This window comes from Pristiophorus japonicus, unplaced genomic scaffold, assembly GCF_044704955.1.
Source record: "Pristiophorus japonicus isolate sPriJap1 unplaced genomic scaffold, sPriJap1.hap1 HAP1_SCAFFOLD_1564, whole genome shotgun sequence".
NCBI lineage: Eukaryota > Metazoa > Chordata > Chondrichthyes > Pristiophoridae > Pristiophorus > Pristiophorus japonicus.
Genome location: NW_027251241.1, coordinates 34678 through 50410, shown reverse-complemented (window position 1 = coordinate 50410; position 15733 = coordinate 34678). Strand labels below are relative to the sequence as shown.

At 44.2% G+C, this 15733-nt stretch overlaps 1 long non-coding RNA gene across 1 annotated transcript; it reads right to left on the bottom strand.

The window, feature by feature from the left end:
- Window positions 1–4965: 4965 nt before the first annotated feature.
- Window positions 4966–13704, bottom strand: LOC139243006 (uncharacterized). Its single transcript, XR_011589463.1, has 3 exons — window positions 13635–13704; window positions 10206–10248; window positions 4966–6099 (listed from the first exon to the last, which is right to left on the bottom strand). It is a non-coding gene; the product is annotated as an uncharacterized lncRNA (long non-coding RNA).
- Window positions 13705–15733: the final 2029 nt, after the last annotated feature.

Sequence of the window (15733 nt, the reverse complement as noted above, 5' to 3'; positions counted from 1 at the left end):
TCTGTGTCTCAATGAGAGGAGTATTCGGAATAAGGTGGATGAATTAACTGCGCAGATAGCAGTTAACGGATACGACGTGATTGGCATTACAGAGACATGGCTTCAGGGTGACTAAGGCTGGGAACTCAACATCCAAGGGTATTCAGCATTTAGGAAGGATAGACAGAAAGGAAAAGGAGGCGGAGGTGGCGTTGCTGGTTAAAGAGGAAATCAATGCAATTGTAAGGAAGGACATTAGCCTGGATGATGTGGAATCGGTATGGGTGGAGCTGTGGAATTCCAAAGGGCAGAAAACGCTAGTGGGAGTTGTGTATAGACCACCAAATAGTAGTAGTGAGGTTGGGGACAACATCAAACAAGAAATAAGGGATGTATGCAATAAAGGTACAGCAGTAATCATGGGCGACTTTAATCTGCATATAGATTGGGCTAATCTAACTGGTAGCACTGCGGTAGAGGAGGATTTCCTGGAGTGTATCAGGGAATGTTTTCTAGACCAATATGTCGAGGAACCAACCAGGGAGCTGGCCATCCTAGACTGGGTGATATGTAATGAGAAGGGACTAATTAGCAATCTTGTTGTACGAGGCCCCTTGGGGAAGAGTGACCATAATATGGCGGAATTCCTTATTAAGATGGAGAGTGACAAAGTTAATTCGGAAACTAGGGTCCTGAACTTCAGGAGGGGTAGCTTCGACGGTATGAGGTGTGAATTGGCTAGAATAGACTGACAAATGATACTTAAAGGGTTGACGGTGGATAAGCAATGGCAAACATTTAAAGATCACCTGGATGAACTTCAGCAATTGTACATCCCTGTCTGGAGTAAAAATAAAACTGGGAAGGTTGCTCAACCATGGCTAACAAGGGAAATTAAGGATAGATTTAAAACCAAGGAAGAGGCATATAAATTGGCTATAAAAAGCAACAAACCTGAGGAATGGGAGAAATTTAGAATTCAACAGGGGAGGGCTAAGGATTTAATTAAGAAAGGGAAAATAGAGTACGAGAGGAAGCTTGCAGGGAACATAAAAACTGACTGCAAAAGCTTCTATAAATATGTGAAGAGAAAAAGATTAGTAATGACAAACATAGGTTAGTGCAGTTAGATTCAGGTGAATTTATAATGGGGAACAAAGAAATGGCAGACCAATTGAACCAATACTTCGGTTCTGTCTTCACAAAGGAAGATACAAATTACCTTCCGAATGTACTAGGGGACGGTGGATCTAGTGAGAATGAGGAACTGAAAGAAATCCTGATAAGGCGGGAAATTGTATTAGGGAAATTGATGGGATTAAAGGCCGATAAATCCCCGGGTACTGATAGTCTGCAACTCAGAGTACTTAAGGAAGTGGCCCTAGAAATAGTGGATGCATTGGTGATCATTTTCCAACAATCTATCGACTCTGGATTAGTTCCTGTGGACTGGAGGGTAGCTAATGTAACGCCACTTTTTAAAAAAGGAGGGAGAGAGAAAACAGGTAATTATAGCCTGATTCCAGGGATGACTGGACTGTCATATGAGGAGAGACTGGATCAACTGGGCCTTTATTCACTGGCATTTAGAAGGATGAAAGGGGATCTCATAGAAAAATATAAGATCCTGACGGGACTGGACAGGTTAGATGCGGGAAGAATGTTCCCGATGTTGGGGAAGTCCAGAACCAGGGGACATAGTCTTGGGATAAGGGGTAGGCCATTTAGGACTGAGATGAGGAGAAACCTCTTCACTCAGAGAGTTGTTGACCTGTGGAATTCCCTGTCGCAGAGAGTTGTTGATGCCAGTTCATTGGATATAATCAAGAGGGAGTTGGAAATGGCCCTTACGGTTAAGGGGATCAAGGGGTATAGAGAGATAGTAGGAAAGGGGTACTGAGGGAATGATCAGCCATGATCTTATTGAAAGGCTCGAAGGGCCGAATGGCCTACTCCTGCACCTTTTTTCTATGTTTCTATACTCATTGGAGTTTAGAAGAATCAGAGGTGATCTTATCGAAACTATAAGATACTGAGGGGGTTCAACAAGGTAGATGCAGAGAGGATGTTTCCTCTCATGGGAAAATCTCGAACTAGGGGGCATAGTTTAAGAATAAGGGGTCGCCGATTTAGAACAGAGATGAGGAGAAATTTATTTTCTCAGAGGGTCAGATTTTTGAGCGATAATGAAGTGAAGGTTTATGGGGAGTGGGCAGGGAAGTGGAGCTGTGCCCAAGATCAGCTCAGCCATGATCATATTAAATGGCAGAGCAGTCTCGAGTGAACAATGGTCTCCTCCTGCTCCTATTTCTTATGTTTTTTAAAGAGTGAAATTTGGATGCAAACACAATCAGCATTATTTTTTTATCTGACCCTCTTCCCGTTTGATTAATTGGTGAAATATCCCAAATATTAAACTTCAGCCCAGTTATAGGGGTAGTCAATATCAACAGAAAGAAAGCCCAACTGTCAGAATGGACATGATTCAGTCTGGGACAACAGCAGAATCCAAACCTCGCAGTCACTTGTGAACTCGTTGGTGTCTCAGGAGGTTGGATAACTCAGTGAATCCCTTCCCACACTCGGAGCAGATGAACGGCCTCTCCCCAGTGTGAACTCGCTGGTGTGTCAGCAGGTTGGATGACCGAGTGAATCCCTTTCCAGTCGGAGCAGGTGAACGGCCTCTCCCTGGTGTGAACTCGCTGGTGTTCCAGCAGGGTGGATGACACAGTGAATCCCTTCCCACACTCGGAGCAGGTGAATGGCCTCTCCCCAGTGTGAACTCGCTGGTGTCTCAGCAGCTGGGATGACACAGTGAATCCCTTCCCACACTCTGAGCAGGTGAATGGCCTCTCCCCAGTGTGCACTCGCTGATGTTCCTGAAGGTGGGATGACTGAGTGAATCCCTTCCCACACTCAGAGCAGGTGAACAGCCTCTCCCCAGTGTGATCTCGCTGGTGTCTCAGCAGGTGGGATGACTGAGTGAATCCCTTCCCACACTCAGATCAGGTGAACGGTCTCTCCCCAGTGTGACTGTCAATGAACTTCCAGCTCAAACGGGTAATTGAATCCCCTCCCACAGTCCCCACATTCCCACGGTTTCTCCATGGTGTGGGTGTCCTTGTTTTTCTCCAGGTTGGACGATCAGTTGAAGCCTGGTCCACACACACAACACGTGTACGGTTTCTCCCCGCTGTCAATGGCGTGATGTTTTTTCAGGCTGGTTAAAGCTCTTTCCACAGACAGTAAATTGGAACACTCTCACTTGGGTGTGTGTGTCTCGGTGCTTTGCCAGTCACACTGATGTTTGAAATCTGTTTCCACAGACAGAACATACAAACATTTCTCCTTCCACATTCAAAGGCCGATGATATTCAGGTCCTGAGGCTTCGAGTGATTCTGACAGATCTTGACGTGATGTTTGGTTTGAGTTTCCCGTCTGCAAATCCTCCCCTCCTGATACCCTGGAAAAGGAGTTTACAAATCATTACTGCAAGTACAGGACAGAAATTCAGAACAGACAATTGTAGATTGTATGGAACATTCTTTCCTCTATTGTTCCTCCAAAGCAGTAAATCCCTGCCCCATACAGTCTTCCCCATCACTGTCCTGAAATTCAAACACATCGCACGTCTGAAGGCAGCTTGTCCTACACTCCCAATTATCATCACCAACTCTGGCTGGGTTCAGTTCTACACTCACTGGTTCCCCTCCCCTGAAGGTGCTGACTCTGGCTGGGTTCAGTTCTCCACTCACTGGTTCCCCTCCCCTGAAGGTGCTGGCACTGGCTGGGTTCAGTTCTACACTCACTGGTTCCCCTCCCCTGAAGGTGCTGACTCTGGCTGGGTTCAGTTCTACACTCACTGGTGCCCCTCCCTCTCCCTCCCCTGAAGGTGCTGAGTCTGGCTGGTTTCAGTTCGACACTCACTAGTCCTTGGAAAAGGGATAGATATTGTTTCTGTCACTCATTGGTACAATGGGACAGTTTTAAATTGCTTGATTTAGGATAGACCATGCACTTTATCTGTCACTTTCTGGTACTGTGTGTCAGTGTGTGATTGACAGGTGTGTATAGGACAGACACTGTCACTCACTCTCTGGTACTATGTGTCAGTGTGTTATTGACAGGTGTGTATAGGACAGACACTGCCACTCACTCTCTGGTACTGTGTGTCAGTGTGAGATTGACAGGTGTGTCGAGGACAGACACTGCCACTCACTCTCTGGTACTGTGTGTCAGTGTGAGATTGGCAGGTGTGTATAGGACAGACACGGTACCTTTCATTCTCTGATATTGCTATAAGTATGGGATATATTTGTGAACATAGGATAGATATTGCATCTCTCAATCTCTGGTACAGTGAGGCAGACTTGGACTGCCAGATGAGTGTTGGATAGACACTGCCTCTCTCATTCTCTGACACTATGTGACAGGTGAGTGTTGGATAGATACTGCCTCTCTCATTCTCTGACACTATGTGACAGGTGAGTGTTGGATAGATACTGCCTCTCTCATTCTCTGACACTATGTGAGAGGTGAGTGTTGGATAGAGACTGCCTCTCTCATTTTCTAACACTATGTGACAGGTGAGTGTTGGATAGATACTGCCTCTCTCATTCTCTGACACTATGTGACAGGTGAGTGTTGGATAGATACTGCTGTTAATTCCTGGATTCTTTTACTTCAATCTGGTTCAGTAAAATTACTGAGTCGAATACCTCTTGTGCTTTGAACAAAGCAGTCTTTATTACCGGCCAGTAAGACCTATCAGACAGAAGATATACTCTCTGGATAGAGCGTACACACTCCCTACGGATAGGTGAAGTTACATCGTAAAGCGTTAACAGTTATACAGTTTTGAAATCAGATAACAAAATACAAATGGATTGACAGTCTAACTCAGACACTCATTAGTCAATCTATATGAGATGTTCTTCTTGAAAGCTCAAGTATTGCCTCCAAATGTTTCAATCTAATGGTGTGACTATTTACTGAGACCTTGCAATTCTGCAGATGTATTTCATGTTACAATTATATATTATTGGCAGGATTAGTGACTTGAAACCTTGAGACAGATTGTTAGCTATGCTGATGTTGCACTATTTGCAATCTGACATTCTCCCAGCTATTCTTCCATGGCTTATACATTTTCATATATCCCGTTTACTTTACTATCCTTAATTCCATATATTCCGTTCAGATATCCACATCCCCCCTTTTATCATTCTATGATAACATTTAGGATCATTCTATGAGTATTGCATTGTTGAGTAGTTCTCTAGTTTGTTGGATCATAACCCGGGAACCCTTGACCACAAGAGGGTCTGCTAACCTTGTCATTGCTTTACAGCAGAGGTTAAGGCAACCAACAATCAAACAGCAGGTAATTATTATGATGAGAACAATTGCGCCATGTATTAGATAGGATCTCCAAGATCCACCCAGAAACCAATCAAACCTGCTAAGTTCTTTTGCTGGTGTGGATAACTTTTTCACCTCCCTCCTTATGTGATCGGCAAGGTGGGTTATGTTTCCTGAACTATCAGGAATGTAAGTGCAACATTCAGATCCTATCAGGGCACACGTTCCCCCTTTCTCAGCTAACAGGTAATCGAGGGCCATTCGGTTTTGTAATGCTACGGTCCTTATCGCTACCATTTCAGCTGTGATGCCCTCCAGAGCCTCAGCAGTGCGGTTAGCTACCTGTTCCAATATCGTTTCTTTGAATCCATCTAACAGTCTCAGTTAGGGTCAGGGGAACGGTGCGCAAAGGAATTCCCCCTTTGGAATGTATAGGGATATGTGAACACACCCAGCATCTAGTGAAGTGCCCTTTTTCCGCATAAACGTAAGACATAAACAAAAAGGTGTTTACATGGAGCTCTCGCCTTTGTCTTCCTTCCCGTGCACCAAAACTGTCATATATCAACACTATTATGCAGACAGTAGCATACAGACACAGTCTCATCTTATAAATAGTCCCATTATTTAGCTGATAAAAAGAATTCTGTTTTCACGTTTCCCTTCAGGTCTCCGTCAGTGTATTTGGCTGTCTGACAGGTAAGAGTTCAAACTGATCCTCCTTCAATTGCCTTGTTCAGCTATAGGGAGGAGGAGATCTGGAACAGAAACAGGAATTAGACTAACCAGCAAAATTTGTTTAAATGGTGATGAGCTTGCAGTGGTGCAGGTGAACCCAGGCACTTTTCCCCTCAACCTTGGCTGCAGTGGGGGTAGTGAGTGACACCTAAAAAGGCCCCTCTCATTGTGGCTCTAATCCCTTCCGAATCCATACTTCCCTGGTGCCACGAGGGACTATTCGGGTAAGCATCTTGAACCTGGTTGTGAACTAGTCGCAGAGCCTGAGTCAGAGAAAGAACATAGGTGGTCATCAGTCTAGCTGAGATCTCATATCTAGGAACAATTTCCCTCATTAACACCTTAACAACAGTCTGAGTCTTATTGTCCAGATTAGGGTAGGCTTCAATCCATCTGCTAAACACATCTACTATTACTAACACATATCTGTAACACTGAACTTTTTGCAACTCAATGTAGTCCAACTAAAATGTCTCAAAGGGACCTTCGGGTAGGGGCGTTTTACCCCAATCACAGGGGACTCCCTTCCCTGGAATATGTTGCTGGCCAACCAGGCAACGACTACTGATGTTCTGGGTGAGCGCCTGGAGTTTAGGGTGCCACCAAGTAGCCAAAAGCGTATCACTTGTTGCCCTTGCTCCACAATGAGTAGCAAAATGCAGACATTCTATAACCCATGAAGCCAACTCGTCAGACATGCAAGTCTGTTCCGCGGGAGTGGTCCAGAGTTTAGAAACATTGTCATAAGTACATGCATAATATTTCCACAACAGTTTATCTTTTTCAGGAGCGTCCCCCTGTGCTTTTATAACATCTTGGATGGTTGGCATTGGTTTTTCCGAGGCTAACTTATCCTTCGCAGGATTTTTAGTCTGACTCATAATTTTGGGCACTACCATCTGTTGGTCATGAGAGGCCTGTTTGGCCTCTTGGTACAATGGCAATGCGTTTGGGGAACATGAGGGCTTGCAACAAATCAGATACTAACTGTTTGAGATATCTCATTCCCCTGTGAGGTTAGGAATCCCCTATTTTTCCATAATTGTCCGAAATCATGCGCCACCCCAAAGGCATACCTAGAGTCGGTATAGATATTGACTTTGAGATCGTTGGCCAAGATACAGGCTTGGGTGAGGGCGAATAGTTCAGCTTGTTGAGCAGAATAGGCGGTTTCAAAGCAGCAGATTCCAAGACCTGATTCTCCTGGTTTACTATGGCGTATCCTGAGATTCGTGTATCTTCTGGATTAATAGAAGTACTTCCGTCAACATACATAAACAATCATGACTGGGTTCTTCCTCATCTTGGGTTGGCTCAGTAAGAATACAGTCTGGATCTTCCATTGGTACATCAACTAAATCTTCCCTGACTGATGTGGCCTCTTAAATTAAAGATAAGCAATCATGACTGGGTTCTTCCTCATCTTGGGGTGGCTCAGTAAGGAAACAGGCCGGATTAATTGCAGTACAGTGCCGAAAAGTCAGTTTAGGATTGCCTGTGATTTCAGTGGGTTCTGTCGGATAGAGGGCCAGTCCACATTGCCCTGCACTGGGATCTCAATTAATGGGAGTATAACCCACTTGGGAGGGGTCCTCTGCCCACACATGAGGATCCACATAGTCAGGTATGTCCGAGCCAGTATGATGCCATAGAGTTGTTAATACTTTCTCGGGGTCCCCATTAAATTGGACTGTTCGGCCATGTTTTATTTGCACATCCCGGCTGGTAGGGTCAGCCTCATCTATGGCCTTGCGTACTATAACTCCCAAATCCTTAGCATGGTGAGGGGCTAATACTTCACGAGCAATATGCGGTGCCATTGTTAGGGGCTGTTTCCACAGATTCTTATCCACTTCCACAAAATCTGCCTCTCTTTCCAGTCCAGTCACTCTAGCCCTTAATAGAATTCCCTTCACTTCCCCTTCGTGATCCTGATAAAAGTTCTGCAGGTCCTGATTCTTTCCACTGGGATCGTATGCTAGGGTCACGTGACAGGGTGCCTGCGGCAGGTCCAGAGACCACCACTGAGGGGTTCTAGTGGTATAATACTGCCGCTTAAGGGTTTCCTGTTTTACAATAATCCCATTATCTCCACACTCCAAATGCAACTGGAATTTGCAAAGGAGGTCTCTAGCCATCAAGTTACAGTCCAGATTGGTAGTGATGACAAATCGATGTTCTACCAATTCTTCTTGGTAACCCACTTTAACTAGTTCTGACACCAGGAATGTCGAGATTTGTCCCAGGAATCCTGAAAGTTCCTGTGTTTCAGTAGAAGCAGGGAGTTTAAGCTTTGATTGTACAGAAGACATGAAGGCTCCCGTATCTATCAAAAAGGGTTGCCACTCATTCAGAATGGGTTCGTCGTCCGGGGAGGATCCCTGCACAATCAAGCTGTGTAGTCAATCGGGGGACAATTGACCAAAGGGGTTGTTCTGGGAGAAGTTAGTGTAAGATCCTCCTCTCCCCCCTTGCCCCCCTCCTCTTCCTTTTCCATGCTGACGGTAGGGGCAATTTTTATTCCAATGTCCTTCCTGCCCACAATTAAAACAGTCAATTCCTCTTACCCAGTCCCGGCCTCTTCCCATCCCATGCCGGGGACAATAGGGAGGTTTATTAGCAGGGCTCGGGCCGTTTGGTTGTTTAGTATAACCGTATCCTTGCTTATCCATCCAATCCTGTATGCAACACTGCGGTTCTATTGATCCTTCCTCCCGAGATGGCTCTTCCTTTCTAGTCACGTATTCAGTCTTGACCCGGGTTGGGGGCGCACCTCCCCCCTCCCCTTTCTTTTTCTGCCAATAATATCTAACTGCCCTTTCCATCTGTCCGGATAGCGTGAGCAATCAAATAGTTGTTTGAAGATCACAGACATCTATAGAGAGGTGGTCTGCAGCTTGTTGTGCATCAGGGTTTGGCATTGGTCTGACAGGGAATTGGTGTCGGGACTTTGGGATCTTGGAAATCATTTCTAGGCCAGTGGATGTTTCAGAGCTGTCTGACTGTTTGACAGTTCTGCGTCTCGATCGGCGGGGGTGTTTGCTATGTCTTTCACAACTTGGACTGGTAGGTTGACTAGAAGATTTACGGGACTGTTTGTGATGTTGAGATATAGTTCTGCCCTTTCGACTATATTGCCTGTGAACTGGGGATCCGAATCGCTATCAGAGGATGAGGAGTCAGTTTGGGTTTGTTGCTTTGGTGATATGTGGTTGTTCCTAACTCTTTTTACTGGAGTGTTAGGTGGAGGGTGTTGGGAAGAGGACTGGAGCAAGAGGCCAGGGGGTGCGGGAGGCGCCGTTGGGCGCTGAGTCAGTGGCCACTCATCAATTTCATCATCAGCCTCGGTTAACACAAAGCCAGCCATTTTAACTTGTAGTTGATCAATACCTTTCTCAGAGGTCCCAGAGGATCTCTTAGCAAGTTTCTCGTGCGCACATTCATTCTTTTTTTTTAAAAGACGTCTACAGTTTTAACATGTGTTCCCTCTGTCAATGCAAGTCCTAATTTAATAGCATTTGTTTGCCAACTCGATAGAAGTGATGCATCTTTTAATTTCTGACAATAATGTCGCCAGGTTGCAATTAAATTTTTTTATCCCCTTTTCCTCGTCCCCTTCTCCAAATTAATCCCTGTGCTTTTTTTTTTACCTCTACGCTTCTAGTGTGACCTAGAGGCCACTGGTCATCTCCTAATAATTTGTTCAGGGCTCCTGATAATTTTCTAAAGTCTTCAGCTCTTTCAGGGAATTCCTCACATAGCTTTTGTAGCGGATTATCCGCATCCGTGGTTTTATCTAACTGATTACCCTTTTTCACACTGCCCCTCGTATTACTGTGTCGCTACGCGTTCGTGTCGTCGTGCAATTTAAACAAACTTACAAATAGACACAGACTTTACAGAACTAACACGGACTTTAACTAACTCCAAATAACCAAACTTTACGAATGCTAACACTTACCCGCATCGCCGCACGGTCCGCGTCGCCGCACGATCTCAATACTAAACTACCACGTCGCCTCGCAGTTCACGTCGCCGCGCAATCCGCGTCGACCCGTGGCTCGCGTCGCCGCGCGAGTTAAGATACTTTAACTTTAAAAGGTAAACAAGGACTTCTAACACTTACCCGCATTACCCGCATTACCGCATGATCCGCATCGCCGCATGATCTACAAAATAGACAAAGACTTCTAACACTTACCCGCATTACCGCATCCGCATCGCCGCATGATACTTAAAACCTTACTTAAAACTCTAAACACTTTAAGACTTACAGACTTACTGCCATTAGCACTGACTTTCGCGATTCGCGTTGCTGCGCCTCTGCGTCACTACGCGTTGGCGTCACTGCGCGTTTACGTCACCGCGCGTCTACGTCACTGCGCGTTGACGTCACTGCGCGTTCGCTTCACTGCGCGTTTACGTCACTGCGCGTTCGCTTCGGCCCTTCTCCTCTCGGCCGCGCGTTCGCGTCGGCCCTACCTTCCGAGTTGCTGCGGGGTTTTTTTTTTAAATTCAATCAGAGCCTAGACGGGCCAAGTGATATTCAAGGTCCCTTCGTCGTACCTGAGTTGAACACCTATCCTCTATTTAAATCCCCATTTTATTCCCTGTGAGCCTAATTTTCTAATTTTGATTTCTTATGAGCCTCAATTAATTTCTTTTAGTCTCCAAATTTCTCTATCCTTTCGCGTCACTGCGCAGTTTAAATTCAATCAGTCAATGAAAGCCCTAATTTAATGGAGTTTTTCTGCCAACTGGACAGGAGTGATTTTATATTTTTCATAATTTAAAATCTCAGAAATGTTTTTTTTCTTTCAGCACCTATTTAGTACGTTACTTTTTTTTTATAACTAGAGAGAAGTCTGGCACGTAGGCTGTGGACTGCTTTTCGTTATCTCAATTGTTCCAGCCTCAAGGTCGTGTTATTTAATATAATTTTTTTTTTAAATCCTTTTGAATCCATCTCAGTTGTTTTGCTGTGCCTTCTCTGAATGTTTGCTTTCAACAAGTTTTTCTTTTTTTTTAACCACCGGGACCATGTAATTTTTTCTTTTTTTAACAAATCTATCCTTTGGGCATTTCCTGGCTCCGCAACTTATCATCCGAATATACGTAATTCAATAAGGTTCACACTCTTAAACTTCCCACATACAGGACAACACTACGAAGGGTTAAAACAAACTTTCATTCTGTTTGAGATAAAACAAACCACAACTCACAAACCACAACTCCCCGGCTTTTTTTTTACAGTAAAAGTCACAGAAGCATTTCTCATTTAAACAGACATTCACAAGAGTCTCTTTTCTTTCCTATTAATTTTTTTTTGATCCATGATTGATCATCTATCCCTATCTAGCTCTAACTATCTTTCCAAGTCGCCGCTTGGTTTGCGTCATCGCACAATTTCCCTATCTCTATCCCTATCTAAGTTTGAAAGGTATTCACCAGATTGTCCTGGATCTCGTTCAGACACTACCTGAGAACCAGCGAGTGGCTAAACTTTCCTCAGACTTTTGAAACCGGGGGAAACTGGAGCAGTATTGAAATCATACTCACTCCAGTGGCCATTTTCCCCTCGTCTCGTCCAAGGCTAGTCTGGCTCTTAATTCGCAAGTTTTCGGCAGTCGTCCGTTGAGATCCCACTTCTGACACCAAATGTTAATTCCTGGATTCTTTTACTTCAATCTGGTTCAGTAAAATTACTGAGTCGAATACCTCTTGTGCTTTGAACAAAGCAGTCTTTATTACCGGCCAGTAAGACCTATCAGACAGAAGATATACTCTCTGGATAGAGCGTACACACTCCCTACGGATAGGTGAAGTTACATCGTAAAGCGTTAACAGTTATACAGTTTTGAAATCAGATAACAAAATACAAATGGATTGACAGTCTAACTCAGACACTCATTAGTCAATCTATATGAGATGTTCTTCTTGAAAGCTCAAGTATTGCCTCCAAATGTTTCAATCTAATGGTGTGACTATTTACTGAGACCTTGCAATTCTGCAGATGTATTTCATGTTACAATTATATATTATTGGCAGGATTAGTGACTTGAAACCTTGAGACAGATTGTTAGCTATGCTGATGTTGCACTATTTGCAATCTGACATTCTCCCAGCTATTCTTCCATGGCTTATACATTTTCATATATCCCGTTTACTTTACTATCCTTAATTCCATATATTCCGTTCAGATATCCACATTGCCTCTCTCATTCTCTGACACTATGTGACAGGTGAGTATAGGATAGACACTGCCACTTTCAATCTCCGGTGCAGTGTCAGTGTGGGACTGACCGGTGATTATAGGATAGATACTGACACTTTCATTCTCTGAACCATTGACAGGTAAATATAGAATGAATATTGTGGGTGTCTGGTATGGAAGTGTGGTTTTGACTCTGTATCTGTCCATCTCTGGTATGTGAATGAGGGTTTTACTCTGTATGTCAGTTTCTGATAGGAGAGTGTGGGTTTTATCCTGTACCTGTCACTTTCTGGTAATTGCCTGTGGGTTTCATTCTGTATCTTTCCATTCATGGTGTGTGAGTGTGTGTTTTGTGCTGCATCTGTCCATCTCTATTATGTGAATGTGAGCTCTACTCTATACCCGTCATTCTCCAGTATGTTAGTATTGTTTTACTGTGTACCACCAATTCCTGATAGAGTATTCGTTTTACTTTCTAACTGTCAATTTTTGCTTTGGAGGTGAGTGTTTACTCTTTATCTGTCGGTCTCTGGTAAATGAGTCTGAGTTTCACTCTGTATCTATCTGTCTCTGGTATGTGAGCGTGGCCCTTTCTCTGTCTCTCCATTTCTGTTATGGGAACCTGGGTTTTATTCTGTACCTGTCAAGTTCTGATATGTGATTGTGGGCCTTACTCTATATCTGTCAGTTTCTGGTATGGAAGAGAGGTCTTTACCCTGTACCTGTCAATAACTGGTAAGTGAGTATTGGCACTTCACTGTATGTCAATTTATGTTATGGGAATATGGATTGTAATATGTCAGCCTCTGATGTGTGACTGTGGGTTTTATACTGTATCTCTCAGTCTCTGATATGCAAGTGTGTGTATTATTCTGTTCCGGACAGGTTTTGGTCTGTGTGTGAGGATTTAAGCTGTGCGTCTAGGTTTCTGGTATGTTAGTCTGCCTTTAATTTGTATCTATTTGTTTATGTGGTTTTATGTTTTACACAGTACCTCTCAGTTTCTGGTATGTGAGTGTGAGGTCTAATCTGTACCTGTCAGTGTCTGGCAAGTGAGTGTGGGGTATAATCTGTACCTGTCTGTGTCTGGCAAGTGAGTGTGGAGTATAATCTGTATCTGCCAGTTCCTGGCAAGTGAGTTTGGGTGTTTAATGTACGTGTCAGTGTGATCTGTTTCAATGGTTTAACAGCATCTGATTCTACTGTTCCATGTGGCTGTAAGATTCATAATGGATCTCTGCCACTTTGGATCACTGTGGGACTGACAGCTTCTGCTGCCTGTGACAATAGGATTGAGGCCAGTTCTGTGTCTCTGTGCTCTGTGAGTGATAATGTACTTACTGTGTGTGAGAAGGAGCTGTCTGCTCTGTTCCTTGTGTTCCGGGTGGAGGAGGAAAGCTCACATTTGTTCTGGCTGGTTGAAGAATTTTGCTCTGAGAATAATAATACGAGAACAATATTAGTTCTAAGATATGGATGCGGGGGAGAATATGATGTATCTGAGGGAGCGACAATATATCTCTCGATCACCAGCAACATTGTTCTGGAGAACTCAACACACCGAAACAATATAACCCGACTTTAAAATATCTTCTCCCACACTCCTCTCCTGATGTCTGCATTAGATGCACTTTGTGAAACTCCCCACATCCTCACTGTCAGGCTCTGTTTCCACTGCTCACTATCCAAGAACAACAGACATGGTGAGATTGGAACTGAATCAGTAACATTCGTTGCTGATTTGGGGAAAGAAAGCAGCAATGATTTGAAAGAGCGAGGTGATTTACTTTCTCTATTACCTTACACTGTCGAAACACAGCCGGAAAATGGCCTCTCCCTTCCCCCACTCACTGAGACTGGTTCTTGTTCCACTCTGCCTCTTACACACAGCCCCAACTCACCCTGATCTCCCCCCTGGACTCCATGCCGATCTCTGAGCCCATCTGCAGACACGCTCCCAAAGCGCTGCACTGCTGTGAGGAGGCTGCTGCTCGCTGCCTTACCCCGGGGCCGCGGGGTCTCCATTCCCGGCTGTTTTAAACCATCTTCTTCCACTCACTGAGTGAATGGCAATCACAGACAGGGCTGGGGGAGGGGAGGGCACATGTGCTCTTCTTCTCACTGCAAATCGACACAGGGGGCGGGGCTGAACCGCGCATGTGCAGCTCTCTGCACTAATACAGCCTGTAAAAATCAAAGTGCTCTTTTCCCAATTTACTTTTATCAGAATCTGAGCAAAGGAACTGGGCCTTGGTGGAAAGGACAGAGAATGATTAAAGCTGGGAATCCTGTCCCTTGGAGATGCTCAATTTGGGATCATTCTGTGCAGGGTGTTTCTCTCCATGAGCCCGTCTTCACAAAGCAATCCTGCAGAAACATCGGAGGGACGAGGGAGTGGGAGTGTTTGCTGGGACCGTGCAAGAGTTAATATCTGACAGAAATAGTCCGAGATCAGTTTAATTAGAGTAAAACACTCGGTCACTGAGAGTAATACCGAAGTGGATAATCAAGGGGCTATAGGGAGAGAGGAACGTGATGCTTTTACTATCACTAATGAAGCAGTACTCGGTAAAATAATGGGACTAAAGGCCGACAATCACCTGGACCTGATGGCTTATATCCTAGATTCTTCAGAGAAGTGATTGCAGAGATAGTGGATGCATTGGTTGCAATCTAACAAAATTCCCTGGCTTCTGAGGTGGTCCTAGCAGATTGGAAAACCGCAAATGTAAAAGCTCTATTTATTTAAAAAAGGAGGCAGACAAAAAGCAGGAAACTATAGACCAGTTAGCCTAACATCTGTCGTTGGGAAAATGCTGGAGTCCATTATTAAGGAAGCAGTAGCGCAACATTTGGAAAAGCATGATTCAATCAAGCAGATTCAGCATGGTTTTATGAAAGGGAAATCATGTTTGACAAATTTTCTGGAGTTCTTTGAGGATATAGCGAGCAGGGTGGATAAGGGGGAACCAGTGGATGTAGTGTATTTGGATTTCCAGAAGGCATTCGATAAGGTGCCAAATAAGAGGTTACTGCACAAGATAAAATTTCACGAGGTTGGGGGTAATATATTAGTATGGATAGAGGATTGGTTAACTAACAGAAAACAGAGAGTCAGGATAAATGTGTCACTTTCCGATTGGTGCCGCAGGGATTGGTGCTGGGTCCTCAACTATTTACAATCTATTATTAATGACTTGAATGAAAGGACCGAGTTTAATGTCGCCAAGTTTGCTGATGATACAAAGATGGGTGGGAAAGCAAATTGTGAGGACACAAAAAATCTGCAAAGGGATATAGACAGGTTAATTGAGTGGGCAAAAATTTGGCAGATGTAGTATAATGTGGGAAAATGTGAGGTTATCCACTTTGGCAGAAATAATAGAAAAGCAAATTATAATATAAATGGAGAAAAATTGCAAAATGCCACAGTACAGAGA